Source organism: Lissotriton helveticus, chromosome 11 (assembly GCF_964261635.1).
Source record: "Lissotriton helveticus chromosome 11, aLisHel1.1, whole genome shotgun sequence".
Classification (NCBI taxonomy): Eukaryota; Metazoa; Chordata; class Amphibia; order Caudata; family Salamandridae; genus Lissotriton; species Lissotriton helveticus.
Window position 1 is genome coordinate 1,208,285,617 of NC_136072.1, and position 18,495 is coordinate 1,208,304,111.

An 18,495-nucleotide genomic window follows, 5' to 3' on the forward strand; every position below is an offset into this window, starting at 1 on the left:
CATTTCCAAGATTCCTGGATCAAAATTACGTCTTGTTGATTAAAAAAAGTTTGCGTTGCCTAGTCGTGCACCATTTCTTGGAATCCATGCACATTCCATGAGCAAAATGACACTCTTGTAGACTTTTTTCCATTTTGTGGAAGCTTCTTGTTGTACATTGCCATGGAGAGATTTGGATCAGGGTTAGGTAGATTTGTTACTCAGAACCTTGGGTATCCAAGACCAGTCCATTTTGTCCGCATCGTAATAGCCAGTTACTTGCTGGATATCAACCGGGGGGGGGGCCTAATCCTCGCAGTTGGCTGGCGAGGAGGCCCGAGCACCTCGCAGACAGGTGATTTGATGTCCGATATTTCCGTTTCCCTTTTTTTGGTAGCACGTTCTGTTTTGTAAAGGATAGGGATACCTTGGACGCTTATGTCGTATAATGGAAATGCCCCATCATTCAAACTGGGGTCTTGCGGAATATATCTTTTCAACCAGGTCTTTTGAGGCCCAAGTTGTAACTTTGTGGAAGTTTTTCCTTGGTCACTTTTTGCCGCATAACAACGGGGGGGTTGAGACCAGCATACCAGCACTCGAGTGGCGATCCACAAAGCCATGTTCTGTACGTGGTTCCCTCCCCTGAGAGTCAATGTACTTAGTTATTCTCCCAGTGAGGTCCTCCAGTTGAGAATCGTTTGGTAGAAAAAGAGATTTTAGCCATGGATCACCTTCTTGACAAAGCGAGTTGGATAAGTTACTTTGTCCAGCGATTCCCTCCTTGCAGCCCTTAATAGCCTTTGTGTGGTCATTCGCTTCTACCAACTCCGTGATTGTGGTGCTTTTGTTCTCGATCACTCGGTCATCTTTTGGGAGGGGCTTGTCTATCGGGACTTTTATGACTCCTATGTTTCCATTTGTGGAGACAGCGGTGTTGGAATGATGCACTTGGGCGGTTACTAACACCTGTTTGCCCTGTGGTGCAGGAACCAGCCGCACTATGGGGGGGGGGTGGCCCTGGTTGGTCGTCTATCGATTTCTGTAAGGAGAGAGCATTCTGAGGAGCAATAGGGCTTGGCAATTTGCAATCCTCAGCTGTGGATGCATAAATCGACGCCATTGGATCCTTTAGGTAAAAAAATTTTAAGAGACCGGTTTTCTGTCTGGAGTCTGATGTTTGTTCCGGGGTTGGGGCTGAAACTAACCTCTCCCTAGAGTTTGACCTTGACCCCATTTCCAATGGCGGTTTGGCGCCCACTATAGACTTCCTTAACTTTTTTTTTTGCGTTTTTTTAGTTTCTACAGGTTGGCGCATTTTCCCCGATCTCATATCCAAGGTTAGGGCCTTGCGTTCTTTTTATGAACCTACTCCGAGATCTGGCCAGGTGAATAAATGGGAGTTTTTTCTTGACTCTCAGCAAGTGGCCCTGCGTGGGCTTTTCGATTTCTGGAGCTTGTATACTCCTTCCTACGAAACTTGGTTGTTAAATTGGAGCGGGCTCCAGGCTGAATCACGGCCTCACTTACTCGCTTAGTCGAAAAAAGGACTGGACCCTCGGGGCAACCGCTGGTTTGTGGTGATTTTCCTCCTGCTGCTTTAGTGATAATTGATGTTTTTCTGTGTATTTAGTTTCTTTATTTGACCACGTTTTAATTAAATCAATAGTAGGTTCCTGCCGTGTTTGGTTAGATCGATTCCTGGGTTTCTTGAGTGAAAGAACACTCCTGGGGGGGTCCAGGAGCTGGCAGCAGTGTTGGCGCCCCTGCGTTCCTGTTCGTGTTCCGATGGCTTCCTTGGGAGGTCTCAGCCACTACCAGGCTTGGCTGCCCGGAGATCTTTTGGAGGGACGGCTCCTGCTTGCGCGACACAAACCCGTTCCGTTCTCAACTCTCAAGGGACGCACAGGCACTCTAGCTCTGGCTCTTGACGGGGGTGCCCGGCTTCGGCTATTTCAGGTGCTTGTATGAGGGAGACGACGTAGGTGCTGGGTGGGGGCGGGGGAAGGGCTGCTGCGGGGGATGGTACAGGTACAGGTGCAGTCACTCGCCCGTTCTAACTACCACCCTCGACTGCCAGCTGCCGTCACCCCTCCAACTCACCCCGTCCTGGTGGCGGCTCGCGGCTCCTGTCAGCTCCTGTCAGCTCCTGGTCACCCACCACCACTGCCTCTGGTTCCGCGGGTTCCGCTTGCCGTTGGCTGCTGCTCCGCTGCTGCTCACAGGGGCTCGCTACGACTCACTGGGGCTCTCCTTGCTCATTAACACCAAAACACAGTAGCGAGTAGTAGCCAGTAGCCAGGAGCACAGGGGGAGGGGGAGGGGGAGGAGCCAACCGGGGGGCCAGCCGAGCCGTACTGTGTGCTCACTTGGGTGCACTTTGACTGGGGTGCCCCTTCGAGTGCTGTCCTCGGTGCCTCCCGTCTTCACTTTCTTCTTCCCATCTCCGGGATATCGCCGGATCGCTTCAGCTGTTTTGCGGGTCTGTCCCTGCCCCACCCGCGACCCGACCTCCGGGTCCGACCTCCGAATTCCTGTCCCCAGCGGAGCTTGCGAGGGGGGGGGGTATAATTGATTCTCCTCTCCTGCCCCCCCAACTCGTGAGACTCAAAGGCGGAGGGTATAATTCGTTCTCTCCGCAACGGTAACAGCAGCGAGAACGAGCTCCTGAGCTCCTGCGGCGTCCACGGCAATCCGGCAGCAATCGTAATAGAGATAGGACTCAGGATCTACGATTACGACTCGCCCTGGAAGAATGGGTGATGCACCAAGGCACCAGAAAATAGACAAGAAGGATGTCCCATCTTCACCTAAGCTTTTCAGGTAACCCTTTTAGCATCCCTTTAAGGTCTTGTTGAATCTCTCCATCAGACCATTGCACTGTGATGCACTTGTAGTTCACTCCACACTCCTTCCACATATCAGTCAAATATCCAGACATGAAGTTTGCAATTCTGTCTGCGACAACCTCCTTCGGAAAACCCACTCTTGAGAAAACTCCCAGGAGGGCCCCTGCCACAACAGGTGCTGTGCCACAACAGATGCTGTTTTGGTCCTTAGAGGAATAGCTTCTGGGTATCTGGTGGCATGATCCACTACCACCAGAATAAACCTGTGCCCAGATGCTGTATGGGGATCCATTGGTCCAACAATGTCTATCCCAACTCTTTCAAAGGGAACCCCCACCACAGGTAATGGTATTAGGGGGCCTTTGTGGTGGCACCTGATTTGCCACTGGCTTGGCAGGTGACACAGGAGCGACAAAACTCCTTGCTATCTTCTGACATGTGGGGCCAGTGAAAGTGAGGGACAAGCCTGTCCCAAGTCTTGTTCTGACCAAGATGTCCTGCAAGGGGAATATCATGGGCTAAGGAAAGAAGGAAGCCCCTGATGCCAAAGGTATGACCAACCTCCTGGAAGCACCAGACTTGGGGTCTCTAGCCTCTGAATACAGGAGCCCTTCATCCCAATACACTCTATGGGTACCTGTAGCATTCCCAGCAGCCTCAGCAGCAGCTTTCTGTCTGAGGGGTTCAAGAGAGGGGCGCCTGCCTCAGATCTGCCCTTAAGGGTCCCCCTGTCCCAAATAACTCAACCTGGTCAGGCTCTAGCTCTTCTAGGACAGTTTCTTCTTGGGTCTCACAGTCAGCTTCCTTGGAAGGCTGATCCTCATTCTGAGGAAAGGGGGGAGGCACTGCCTTAACCCTACTGCTCTTTCTCTTGGTAGCCAACTGGTCCATCATTTCAGGATCCAGGGCCTGTTCAGTTTTGCACTTTTTGGTCTGTGACCTGGTCACAGCAAGGACATGTGCTGATATACCTAACATCTCTGCATGGGTCCTATATTCCACTTCAGACCAGACTGAAGATTCCAGATCATTGCCAAGCAGACATTCTACAGGGAGGTCTGAACTAACAACAACTCTTTTCAGGCCAGTTACCCCTCCCCAGGATAAATTAACTATTGCCATACTATGGGTGGTAGTGACATTGCTTGCATTGGTCACTAGGTAATTGTCACCTAGTATTATCTGTCCAGGGTCCACAAAGTTGGGCGTCACCATGGTGACACTGGAACATGTGTCCCTGTTGAGCCACTTTGTTATTAATCAAAGGAGTCTGTCTGTACTTGTACTGGGGCTCACAGTAGAGGGCATAGCCATGTCCGGTGAACAACCTTTACAACGCAATTTTTACCACGCAGTGCCTTTACGACGCAACTTTTACAACGCAAACCATTACAACGCATTGTGCTGGGGGGCGCTCTAGGATAGGGAATAGGTTTAATGTACTATCCAACACCTTCCCTACTATCCACGGGGACTGGAGTTGGAATAGTAAATTAAACAATTCACTATCCAGCGCCTAAAAGCACTATGCGTTGTAATGGTATGCATTGTAAAAACCGCATTGTAAAAGCATGCGATGTAAAAGCATGCGTTGTAATGTCCACATCACAGACAAGAACAGCTTGAGTTGGTATCCTGACTAGGCCAGAATCCACCTCAGTTCCCAGGGTTAACACTACTACACCCTTCTGTGGAGAACCACCACTATTAGCTGTACTAGGGGGAACAGTTGCCTTAGGGGCAATGGTGGCTGGAGCTGCCTCCTTCTTGGGGCAATCACTGGTCCAGTGAGTATTGCTTTTACAAAAATTACACCATGGTTTCTTTGGACCTTCTTTCTTTTTGGATTTCTTAGAACCCCCCTCATTAGAAGCTTTTTGGGGACCTGGCGAAGACTTCTGGTCTTTTGCTTTCTCCCCACCCTTTTGGTCTTGCTTCTTCTGATCACCACCTTGGTTCTGTACCTTCTGCTTCACCCTGGTTCTGACCCATTTGTCTGCCTTCTTTCCCAATTTTTGGGGAGAGGTCAGATCAGAGTCAATCAGGTGTTTATGCAATAACTGGTTCTGACAATTATTAAGAATTTGTTCTCTCATAATCAAATTATACAAACCTGTATAGTCTTTGACCCTACTGCCCAGTAACCAGCCTTCCAGAGCCTTAGTGGCACAATCTACAAAGTGAGTCCAGTCTTGAGTCTGTGTCTTCTGGGTGTCTCTGAACAGCAACCTGTACTGCTCAGTGGTTAAGCCAAACCCATCTATCAGAGCACTCTTCAGGACAGTGTAGTTGTCAGCATCCTCATCACTAACTGTGAGGAGCTTGTCTCTGCCTTTATCCGAAAAGGAGAGCCATAAGATTGCTGCCTACTGACTTTGGGGTACCTGCTGTACTTTGCAGGCCCTCTCCAAAGCAGTTATCCATTTGTGGATGTCATCCTCACTCTTGTAGGGAGGGACAATCTTATTTAGGTTTTTATGGTCATGAGACCTTTTTTCTATCTCTAGGAAAATTGCTGCCACCAGTGGGTTCTAACCCACTTAACTGTTTCTCTCTTTCTTGCCTCTTGATGCTAAGATTTACTTTCTTCATCCTAGCTTTGTGCTATCTTCTCTCAGGGGAAGTCATCCTCATTAGAGCTGAGGCATTGGACCCTATTGAATCACCAGAGTGGTTGGACTCACTGGAGAGTGACCTTCCTCTCCTGTGCTCAGTGTTAGGCCTACTTGGGGGTCTGGATCCTTCCTTCTCCAGTCCCATGTAGTCCTGGGTTAACCAGATTCAGTTCACTGACTTGCACCTGGTCCTCATCTTCGTCATCATCAGTGCCCCCTTGATTTCATCAGTGGGGTCTTCTGTTGAGGGATGCCCCCCCTGTTTGATATGGGTTTGATGCCTTTTCTACATAATACTCGACTGAAACATCTACCAGATGGTTAAAGGTTGGACTCTGTCCTTGTCTTAACTTTCTGGCTATACACAGACTTCTAAGCTCATGAAAAGTGAATGTGTCATATTTAGAAGGATCCTCTTCTTGCACACTAGACCCTGCAGTCAAGGACATTTTCTAGTGAGGTGTGGTGTGTGCACCTACCTACACTAAGGGGCAGATTTACAAGCCCCTTGCGCGTCTTTTATGCCGCTGTTGCGTCACTTTTGTGATGCAGCGGCAGTTCATAAGATGCGGCATGGTGCGGGGTATTTACAACGTGACGCATCTGGGAGATGCGTCATGTTGTAAAGCCCTGCGCCAGAAGGAGGCGTTCCTGCGCAGGGAGGGGCATTCCGGCGCAGTAACGACTCCTAAAAGTGGCTGATTTCACTCAGTCACTTTGGGGCCCATGCTGCGTTAAAACCCTGCGCCTGCTTGAAGCAGGCGTGAGGATGGACGCAGCATTAACAAGATAGCGCCCCCACAGCATTGCTGGAGCTGCGTCACGCTTGCGACGAAACTCCAGCAATGCGTCACTTTTACGGCACAGATGCGTGACGCATCTGTGCCGTTTTTGCCCCATGGGGCGCCGCATTGTAAATGCGGCGCATCCATGGTGGCGGAGGCATGGCACACAATAAGTGGCGCATCACTGCTGATATACAGGGATGCGCCACTTATTGTAAATATGCCCCTAAATATTTTCCTACTAGAACCTCTCTAGGAGTTGTAGTCAGGGTGTGCTAAGTCCTTTTCTCTACAACTGCTAAGTTCAGTAGAACTTAAGTATTATAAGAACTTGATTTATATGTACCTTAATGTGAGCTTTCAAATGATATCTCAAGATTATATGGTAAAACAACAGAAAGCTCTTATTCCATCCACTGCACACCAATGTGAGAAGTTAGCCTGGCATATGATGTCCACTATTCTAGTGGGCACCTTGCACCAGTCTAAACGACTCTTACTGATGGTGGTTGTAAAGTCAACCTAATAGACAAGCTATCCTAGTGTTAGCATGGACCAGCAGTCTTAGGCTAAAACTTCAGAGAGCATGTAAAGCAAGCTGTTTTACCAATTATAATCCCTTGAGTACCAAACGAAAGGACACCACACAATGTATATATGAAATATATATGTATTTATTTCTAACACATCCCCTCTGCACTCTTTATGAGGTCAGAGATTGAAATACATCACAAGTTACTCATTAAGCATACTATAAGTTGCACAAATACAGTTCTTCCCTAGGGGACTCACAAACCATATACTAAGTAAGTGATATAAGAACCACTTCAGAAATAGTGAATAGGCCTAGGGAATCGCTGGGGCTACACTAGACTACCAAAGGTTAGGAAGTAGGAGACCCATGGGAGACGCGTGCAGTGTCTAAACACAGTCCCGAGTTACCATTGACTTATAATGGAGAACGAAGAAGTTACAAAGTTACTGATTAAGGACACTTCCGGATGGACTACGGTAAAACCCCTTTAAACTAGGACACTTTGAGAGTCAACACCCACGGGAGCACCTGAGTACTCGAGTTACCTCACCCAGGGAAGCCGGGTGCATAGGTGTCTTTTCGTGTCGGGTTTTGTTGATGTTTTCTATGGAGATCTGCAAAGAAGTGCTGCAGGCGACCAGAGGAAAAGTGTCCGGGTGGATCCAAGGGTGGATCGGAGATGAGAAGAACCGGAAAGCAGAGAGGACAGAGTCTGGGTCACTAGCCAGTGACCAGGAAGGAACGAGGCGATGTCGAGTTGATTCAGGTAAAGAGGTGAAGCTTGTCTCTGCAGCCATGAGGACCAGGAGGCGTTGACGATAACCAGGAGATGGATTCGAGCTGTCCCATGAAGGATCTAGTTGACTGCGGTGTCGATATCCAGACTGGACCCAACAAGCCGTGGTAACCGCAATCCACGCAGGAAGTGAAGATTGGCTTAGAGTCAGACCAGCAAGGTCTGGGGAGCTTCTTCTTTGGAGGGAAGCTGGAGCAAGCCTGTAGCATCCAAGCCAGCAGTGTAAATTCAAACAAAAGTCTTCAGCGGGCTAACTAGCCAGTGGGCTAGCAACCGGGAAGACGCGTCAAGCTGAAATGCAGGAGCAGGCCCCACGAAGCACTCGTGGAGTGTGGAGGGCTGAGCTTTGGTGCAAATGGCGCTCGGGTCTGGGGCTTCTCAAACCCCAATGCACAACTGTGAGGATGCCTTGGTAGTTGCACTGTTAGCAAAATGCAGGATGTCCAGGGTTTCCAGTCCCACGTCTCTCGTGTCCGCCAAGGGTCTCAGCTTTGTTGTGGGTGTGGATCGGAGTCAGAGAAGTCTGAGAGTCCAGTTTCTGTGTCCCAGAGTCTTCGGGATCCGGCAGGAGCGTCGACAAAGCAGACTAGCAAGTTCACGGTGGTGCCTGTTTGCACAGGGTGGTCACTCCTTGACCACAAGGGAGATGTTTTCAGTCTTCTAGTCGATATAGAACGTCGAAGGTCCAAGAGTTAGTATCAAAATTTCTTCCAGGATTAATCTAAAATCTCTAGACACAGCTCCTATCTTTACACTGATTTTAGAGGCTGGATTACCTGCTAGGTCCCTCCTATGGGTGGACCTAAGAAGGGGGTGGTTACAGCCCTTTCCCTTTGTCCAGTTTTGTGCCAGAGCGGGGCTGGAGTGCTATGCATGGAGCACCTTGTGTGCCCCAGGCAGTGTCTGGAAAAGCATCTTTCCATTCAACCCACCCTGCCCCAATACACTACAGGCTGTTTGGGGAGATGCTAGCACCTCCCTCGACAGGAAACCTTTTGTCCAAGCCTCCCTGCAGGAGTTTCCCCCAGCTGCAGGAGGTCAGACTCATGTCTGTGGCAGCAGCATCCATTTTGTGATGCTAAGGCTCTGTTTAACTTTAACCGGGTAAAGCAGTAACTACATGTCTTCTCCCTCTAGGAGGGTGGAATGCTACCCACGCCACCAGGACTGGCAGTAGTATTTGTGGTGGTAGTATTTCAAAGTGTTTGACACCTTACACAACATGTTTTGATAAAGCCAAACCAAAGTTAGCATTAACTGCGAGGATTACAATGCACTTAAGAGTATATGGTATGGCTATATTATAGAACAGCTATAAGGAGATGGTTCCGAAAGCTGCATGCTAGAGCACCCTCTCACATAAAACCAAGCACTCTGCCTTCAGGATTGTCAAGGCCTGCCATAGAATTGACTTATATGTGTATATGTGTCTATATATAAGGGTAGATATAGGTAAGGGGTGATTACACCACCTTACCCAAGCTGAGTGATCAGCCTGTGGTGTCAGTTTGGATGGCCAGCCAGGGGTGGCATAATACATGCTGCAGCCCCTGGTAGGCCTTGGGTGCACCTATGCCCTGGGTACCTAGGGGCTCACAAAGGTGACAAATTCCCAATTAGGTAAGTACCTAAAGTACATGGTATCAATTTAGAGAGAGAACCGCTGGGCTGGGGGTCTGATTAGCAGGCCCACACCACACTAAAGTCGAAAAAACTGAAAATCACAGCAAAAAGTGGGGATGACCATAGGAAGCAGACCCTACTCTCCTACAAGTGCTATGTTGATTGGGGCTCGCACCAAGTTTGTCATCAAGAGGTGGACTCAAGGAGTGGTCTCAAGGGGCCCACTTTGTTGCTGAGCCCCCGGGTAGGGGTGGCTAGCTACACCACAGAGACAGGGCAGTCTGACGAGGGGGCATCACCGAAAACGGTTTAAAAAGTACCACCCATGTCCCACGTCCAAAGTCAAATAGTATGTGCTCCAATGGCCAAGTCAAAAGTTTAGCATTCTTATGCACCATATCGGGGGCCAATGTTTCCTTCATGACATGAAGTCCCAAAGGGGCGACAAAAGCCTCTACACCCACTTTCAGTTCCAAAATGAAGCTATCCTTGGTGGTGGGAACCAGGATTCCCGTGCACCTGGGATGGTAAATCCCTAAAAGACTCCACAGTGCACACACAAGGAGCCAATAAGCGGCGAGGCCTCAGCATGATGTCGAGTCCAGATATCTCCCTTGGGGTTTCCCGTGGGTGACCAAGTGTCCTGGATTCGCTGAGATAGATCTGTTTTTTCATGGTCATCCAGGAGACCTTTGCAATTTTTGGTCAAAAGTCAGGGGCTTTACATTTTTGATGTCACAAGGCGAATACTTGTGTAGCTAGCCTTCTTGTCCCATTTTTTGATTTCTTGTCACACCCCTCAGTCAGTCAAAAATCTTTATTTCGATTAATTAAAATCATAAAAGAAGCAGAAATATATACATCCATTGTGCATAAAATGAATAAAATATATACAATAATGAGTATGCATACATTTGCGAGCAATCATATATATTCCCTATTGACAATTCATAATTTGTACAAAACAGTTAATTACAGATATCCCCACAGAACCTATGGAGCCACAATGTAAGCTACACAAAACCTAAAAACATCGTATATATTTCCTTACTAAAAAGGGACAAATATAACCCCACCTTCTCAGTCTGTTGTACTCAGTACATACAAGTACTTCTGTTGTTCACTCTGGTAGCGGCCACCAAAAAACTTGCTACGCTAAAAATAACGCGGACGCTACTCAAAAGTTGCAGATGTAAAAGTGCAGGCCTCACCTGCAAAAACCCAGCTTCACGTAGTATAGGGCATAGGAATTTTTTCCGTGCCCTGGCAAAGTTATCGCAAAACATAATCAGGTGGAGGGTGTCATGTGACGAGAAATTATCACAAGAACATGGTGGAGACTCATCTGTTTACCCCAGTGTGGAAAGGTTCCTAAAGTGAGGTGAATTAAATTGAACCTAAATCGTGTCAATAGAAAGCGATGGAAGGGCTTGGTGACGATTTTTAGGTAAGGTTCAAAAAATTTGACAAGAGATGCACCAGTTCATTAGGCAGCACACAACCACAGAGACCACGGCTACGAGCTAGAGTCAGTGGGCCCACCAGTAGACTTAAGGGCATATTCTCAAGAACTTATCACCAAGTTAACGGCACGTTATCGCAGCCAAAGTGGCGATAATTCTATTGCAACATTTGTTGTAGGATATTAGGGTCTGCTTCCTATGGTTACCCCCACTTTTTGCTGTGCTTCACTGGTTATTCGTTATTAGTATGGCAGTGGCCCTGCTAATTAGGCCCACAGCCTAGCTGTTCTCTCTCTAAATTGATACCATGTACTTTAGGTACATACCAGATTGGTTACTGAGGCATCCTTGTGAGCCCCTGTATATGGTACCCAGGGCATAGGGACCCCAGAGGCCAACCAGGGTCTGCAGCATTTATTTTGCCACCCCTGGTTAGCCTTCCAAACTGACACCACAGGTCTGCACCTGCAGCCTGGGTAAGGTGGTTTAATCACCCCTTACTTAGATATAGTATACCTATATTTATATATGTATATATGTATATATGTTCAATTCCTGGCGTGTTCCTTGTATATTAAAACACCAGAGTCGCGGCCCAAGTTCAATTTTCAGTGCTCAGGTTTATTGGCCAAAAAACAGCCCCTACGCGTTTCGAGGTAAGCCTACCTCTTGCTCACGGGTGGAGTGCCAGTAAAAGCGCCATTCTTTTAAAGTGAAACAGATACAATGTAACGCATGCCACGTGGTAATAGACATAAAAGACATAATATCAGGGCTACAATGTTACAAATCGTGCCGTGCTTTTCAACAAAATATTATAAATTATAACGCTTACATTGTGTAATTTGTTAAATACCAATCAATGCAGTGTTCCTCTATTGTCAGAACAACATAAGTGCAAAATAAATCGTGATAAATGCCACAGTAGGTTGTCATGAGTTGATAAACATGCCGCCATATTATCTCATATTGCACTTATTCAAGAAAGCAAAGCAATGCCCCAGTGGGGATATACCAACAAATAAGGTTACAATGTTTCAAATCGTGCCTTGTTGTTGCACTCCACCCGTGAGCAAGAGGTAGGCTTACATCGAAACGCGTAGGGGCTGTTTTTTCGCCAATAAACCTGAGCACTGAAAATTGAACTTGGGCCTCGACTCTGGTGTTTTAATATAAGAGGAACATGCCAGGAATTGAACATTTGAAGGTTTGGTGACCCTGCCGAGCGCCCGCTGTGAAAGCGGCAGAAGCACACCATCCGTGTGTTTTCGATATCGATATATATATATATATATATATTCACTGAAAAAACCCATAGGTTTCAGGCCTTATATAGTTAGGAATTAGCATTTTAAAAAACCTTTGAAATTCACTGAAAAAAACATAGGTTTCAGGAGTTATATAGTTAGGAATTAGCTTTTAAAAAACCTTTGAAATTCACTCAAAAAACTATAAGTTTTAGTGGTGTTATAGTTAGCTGGACATTTTACTCATACAAAACCATTGAAATTGCTCCTATATAGTTAGTTGTACTAACTATATTTCGCGCACCCGCAATCCACTGCTGATGATGTCACATATTAGATCATTTATGACATGGTCAGTGACATCACTGATGACATCTCAAATGACATAACTGATGACATCATCCAGTGAATGTGGTTTGCTTCGTTATTTAAATATGCATTATATGTATATAGCAATTTGCATTGAAGAATAAGTGGATATATATAAATAAATATTTGGATGGAGGATTAGTAGCAGTGTAATTGACTGTTTACTTGACCAATTTATAATGTCTCACTAAATATAGTGGATAGTGACTAAACTGTGTGAATATCTGTATCACTTTGTCAGTTGTTGTGTAAACTGATTCTACAGTTGGTTACTAGCTATGTGAAAGTCTATATTAGTTATTGATTAGTTAACGGAGTATTTGTATGGGAGTGTGAAAGTGTGTGTGTTTCGGTGGGGGGTGTGTGACTGTCCAAAGATGTGTGAATAGTTGATTCAGTAGATATATGAAGTCAAAACTACATGTTCTAACAGTTGTTTGGGTGAGTGAATCTCTTTATGGGTGTGGTGATGAGCAAATATATTTCTCAATGGTACATGTCCAACAAACTAGAAAAATAAAAGGCAGTGTGTGTGTCAGTTGTTGTATATAAATAAGTATACATAAGACACAATGATTGTGTGAGTGACTGTATGGATAACGGTATACTTGTAATAATGATTTTATAATTCACTAAGTATGACTTACTATCTAAATGAATAGAAGAAGTGGTGTTTGTATAAGTGTTTTGCTAAGTAAATATCTAAGTATGATCCATTGTTTGCATAAGTGAGTAGGATGACTTCATATGTGAATAGGATGCGTACTGTTGTTTAATGTCGATATAGATGTATAAGTATTTTTGATAGTGTTCTATTGTTCATTGACAGCATGTATGAGTGAATCCATAGGTAAGTGATTAGATGTGTGTATACATCTATGAATCACTGAGTGTTTTTTTAGCAACTTGTATTGCTGTGACAATGGATTTAAATATGATACTCTGTATTTTACAAAGAGTGATGAAAAATTGTAATAGTGTATGAAAATGTGTATGTGATTGTCACGTGGATGATGTCATCACTGATGTCATCAGTGATGTCATTTGAGATGTCATCAGTGATGTCACTGACCATGTCATAAATGATCTAATATGTGACATCATCAGCAGTGGATTGCGGGTGCGTGAAATATAGTTAGTACAACTAACTATATAGGAGCAATTTCAATGGTTTTGTATGAGTAAAATGTCCAGCTAACTATAACACCACTAAAACTTATAGTTTTTGAGTGAATTTCAAAGGTTTTTTAAAAGCTAATTCCTAACTATATAAGGCCTGAAACCTATGGTTTTTTCAGTGAATTTCAAAGGTTTTTTAAATGCTAATTCCTAACTATATAAGGCCTGAAACCTATGGTTTTTCAGAGAATTTCAAAGGTTTTTTAAATACTAATTCCTAACTATATAAGGCCTGAAACCTATGGTTTTTTCAGTGAATTTCAAAGGTTTTTTTAAAGCTAATTCCTAACTATATAAGGCCTGAAACCTATGGTTTTTTCAGTGAATTTCAAAGGTTTTTTTAAATGCTAATTCCTAACTATATAAGGCCTGAAACCTATGGTTTTTTCAGTGAATTTCAAAGGTTTTTTAAATGCTAATTCCTAACTATATAAGGCCTGAAACATATGGTTTTTTCAGTGAATTCGCAAGGTTTTTTAAATGCTAATTCCTAACTATATAAGGCCTGAAGCCTATGGTTTTTTCAGTGAATTTCAAAGGTTTTTTAAATGCTAATTCTATTAGCGGATAACGTTTAAATATATTAATATCCAAGTGGGACCACCTGAGCAGCCCTAAGGGGTCAGGGTGTTTCTACCCTGCCCCCTTTTTGTGTTCTACACATTTGTTTTTCTGCTTTCTTGTGCCTAATTCCTAACTATATAAGGCCTGAAACCTATGTTTTTTTTCAGTGAATTTAGGTGTGCCATACTTTTGTCATAAGTAAGACTGTTAGCGCTCTAGTTGTTCTTTAGAACACTCTGGGACATTCTGTCATTGGGCTATAGTTGGGATACATCTGGCTGATATTTGGGCTACATTTGTTTTTTTTGTCTCTGGTGGCCATCTTTGGGCTACATTGTGCTACATTGTGCTACATTTGGGCTCTAACATATATATAGTCCAATGTAGCCCAATATATATTTTTTCAAAGTTAATTTTCGTAAAAACCACTGGAGCATATATCTTGAGACATAGCAAAGGCACATCTGGCTACCAGTCCCTACAATTTTGTCAAGTTTGGTGGAAAACCATTCAGTTGTTCGGGCTAAAAGTGAGTCCAACCGCCTTATGGAAATTAACATTGGGAAAACACGTTTTGGGACCCCCCTTTTATCTCGGCACCCGCTTGACGGATCCCCCCCCCACTTTCAGGGAAGGACCCGAGCGCCGCAAGCCAAAGTTAAGGAAAATTTCAGGAATATTCCTCAACCGGCGCCAAAGTTACTCCCAATAGAATGTTGCGATTTCCCTATGGAAAACAATCCTAACTATATATACACCTACTGGTGACCGCAAGTAGGTAAAATATATATATATATATATATATATATATATATATATATATATATAGGCACATATTAACCTATAAGTCACTCCTATGGCAGGCCTTGACAATCCTGGAGGCAGAGTGCTTGGTTTTGTGTGTGAGGGTGCCCTAGTATGAGCTGAGCCCCTCTGCAGCTTTCAGAACCATCTCGTTATAGCTGTTCTATGATATAGCCATACCATATACTCTTAAGTGCATTATAATCCTCCGGTTAATGCTAACTTTGGCTTGGCTTTATCAAAACATGTTGTGTAAGGTGTAAAACACTTTGGAATACTACCCTCCCCCCCCCCCCCCCCCCGGGGTAGCATTCCACCCTTCTAGAGGGAAAAGACATGTAGTTACTGGTAAACCCGGTTAAAGTTAAACAGAGCCCCAGCATCACAAAATGGATGCTGCTGCCACAGACACGAGTCTGCCCTCCTGCTGCTGGACAACACTCTGGCAGGGGAGGCCTGGACAATAGGTTTCCTGTCCAGGGAGGTGCTGGCACCTCCCCAGACAGGCTTTAGTGTATTGGGGCAGGGAGAGCTGCATTCAGTGAATGCTTTTCAGACACTGCCTGGGGCACACTAGGTACTCCATGCATTTCACAGTTCAAACCGGTTGCTGGGGCACTCAACCCCAGCTCTGGCACGAAACTGGACACCTCCTCCATAGGAGGGACCTTAGAGTTAGCCCAACCCCATATCTTGCTATAAGAATAGGATCGCTGTCCCTAGTACTTTAGATTTCCCTGTACTAAACTCTGCAACATACATCCAAGATGCAGTCAATTCAGAATGCAGCAGCCAGGATGCTCCTCCATCTGCCTAAATATCATTCCACATCACAGGCCATTAGGCAGCTACACTGGCTCCCTGTTCAGAGGCGGATAGACTTCAAAGCGCTTTGTTTGGTGCACAAAGCCTTGGCTGGAGTGGGGGCCTCAGATCTTCAACACCTATTCATGAGGCACCTGCCAACCCGACCCTTGAGGTCTGCCTCGCAAGGGCTGGCTATGGTCTCTAAGATCAAAAGACAACGCTGGGGTGGGAAGGGCTTCTCCCATTTGGCCTCGAGGCTCTGGAACTCCTTACCTCAGCAGCTAAGACTAATTTCCAACCACAGAGGGTTCAGGAAGGAAGTCAAGACTTGGCTTTTCACCCGATAGGACAATGGTCAGCGAATATATCAGTTGCCTTGCACAGCGCCAAGACGCCTCTGCATTAGTGCGCTTTAAAAATACCATCACTCACTTACTCACTCATATCTTGGACCTTCGACATTCCATATCGACTGGAAGATGGAAGAAATCTCCCTTGTGGTCAAGGAGTGGCCACCCTGTCCAAACAGGCACCAACTGCATCTTTGCCAGTCTGCATTTTTGAGGCTCCCGTCGGATCCCGAAGAATCTGCGACACAGGACACAGACTTCAAGTAATCTCTGATGGTATCCCAAGCTCCGTGTCTGCTATGGTGGACCCATAGCAGACACGAGCGACGTGGGACCGGAACTCCTGGACATCCTGCATTTTTGCAACTGCACCTACTTCCCGAGGTATCCCAAAGTTGTGCATAAGCATATTTGAAGCCCCTGCACCGAGCAACTTTTGAACTGAAGCTCAGAGGCCTACACTTCATGAGTGTCCCGTGGGGCTGCTTTTTGCATTTCTGCTTTCATGCGCCTTCACTGATCCCAGTCCATTGGCTAATGAGCTCCTTCTAAGGCCAATCTTTGATTTACTATGCTTTCCTTGTTGCTCTAGGGTTGCTCCCACTCCTCTCCAAAGGAGGAGTTCCTCAGACCTTGCTGGTCTGCATCAAAGCCAATCTCTGCATCTTCCATGGATTGCTGTTGCCAAGGCTTGTTGGGTCCAATCATGATTCCGACACCGCTGTCAGCTAGATCCTTTGTATGATAGCTCGAATCCAGCTCTTGGTCATTGTCAACGCCTCCTGGACCTCGTGGCTGAAGAGTCAAGCTTCACCTCTTTTACCTGAAATCACTTGACATCGCTGGCACCTTCCCATCGCCATCCTGGTCACTGGCTAGAGATCCAGACTCTGTCCCTTCTGCTTACAGGTTCTTCACACCAGGTTATACCCTTGGATCCACCTGGACACTTCTTCTCTGGACGCCTGCAGCATTTCTTCGCAGCTCTCCATTGGAATCGACACCGAAACCCGACACCTATGCACCCGGCTTCCGTGGGTGAGGTAACTCGATTACTCTGGTAGTCTCGTGGGTCTTGACTCTCAAAGTGTCTAACTCTAAAAGGGTTTCATTGTAGTTCACCTAGAAGTGCCCTTAATCTTTAAAATTGTAACTTGTTCATTTCCCATAGAAAGTCAATGGTGTGTCAGTCAGTGCTGTGTTTAGACACTGCACGCGTCCCCCGTGGGCTCCTGCAGCCTAACCGTTGGTGGTTCTAGGTAGTCCCAGCGGATCTACAGGCCCTAGGCCTGCTTTCTAACTCAGACGTGGTTCTTATACCACTATTTTAGTATATGGTTTGTGAGGCCCCTAGGGCAAAATGTATGCTGTGCAACTTATCGTATGCTAATTGAGTAACTATTATTGTGCTTTTACCTCTGACCTCATAAAGAGTCCAGAGGGGTTGTGTTTAGAACACATATATTTGATATATACCTTGTGTGGTGTGCTTTTATTTGATCATTCAAGAGATTATAATTGGTAAAACAACTAGCTTCTCTGAAGTCTTAGCCCGATGACTGCTGGTTCATGCTACCACTAGGATAGCTTTCTATAAGGTTGACTTTACAACCACCATCAATAAGGGTCGATTAGACTGGTGCAAGGTGGCCACTAGAATAGTGGACATCATATGCCAGGCTAACTTCTCACACTGTGGGCGGAGTCTCACTTGTTGTCTATTAGGGCTTTACATCTGCCAGGGATTTTGAACTAGGAGGTGGATCACCTGAGCAGGTTGTTTCCCTCCCTATCGGACATGTGCCTGTCTCACGAAGTATTTGGTTGCCTGATGGCCCGGTTCGGGGTTCCGGTGGTGGACCTGTTTGCAGCCCCAGGGAACGCCTTGTTCTCTGGTTCAGTCTGCAGCGGTCTAGAGGGTGGATGCCCGGTCCTTCCGGTGGGAGGGGAGCCTGATATATGCCTTTCCCTCTATTGCTCTGCTGCCGCGTGTTCTGCTGAAGGTCAAACTGGATCGGCTTCAGTGATCCTGGTGGCTCCGGATTGGCACAGGCGGCCTTGGTTCCCTCTGTTATTGAAGTTGGCAGTGGGGCCTTGCTGGAGGTTGCCGGTGGTCCCTTGTCCCTTGTCGTTTGCCCTTCTGTCTCGGGAGTGTCTGGTCCACCTGAGACTGGCGGGTTGGTTGTTGAGAGGATGAACCTTGTGGCATTGGGGTGTTCTTCAGTATCGGAATTTATTCAGAGGTCCAGGAGCCCTTCGTCTCTCAAGTCCTATGCCAGGCATTGGGTCTCTTTTCAGTCTTGGTGTACAGCGCGAGGGTGGTCTGCTTTGGAGGTGGATCCAGTGCATGTCTTGGAGTTTTTGAAGGACGGGTTTGACTAGGGTCTGGCTGTGTCCTCCCTGAGGGCTCAGTGGGCTACTGTTCGGGTCTTTCGGGTTCGGTCTGTGATCGAGTGGTTTCCCTGGTGTCCTAATTGTTGAGGAGTTGCTTCCTTCAGAAGCCTGTCATTCGGTCCTTTGCTCCTAGTTG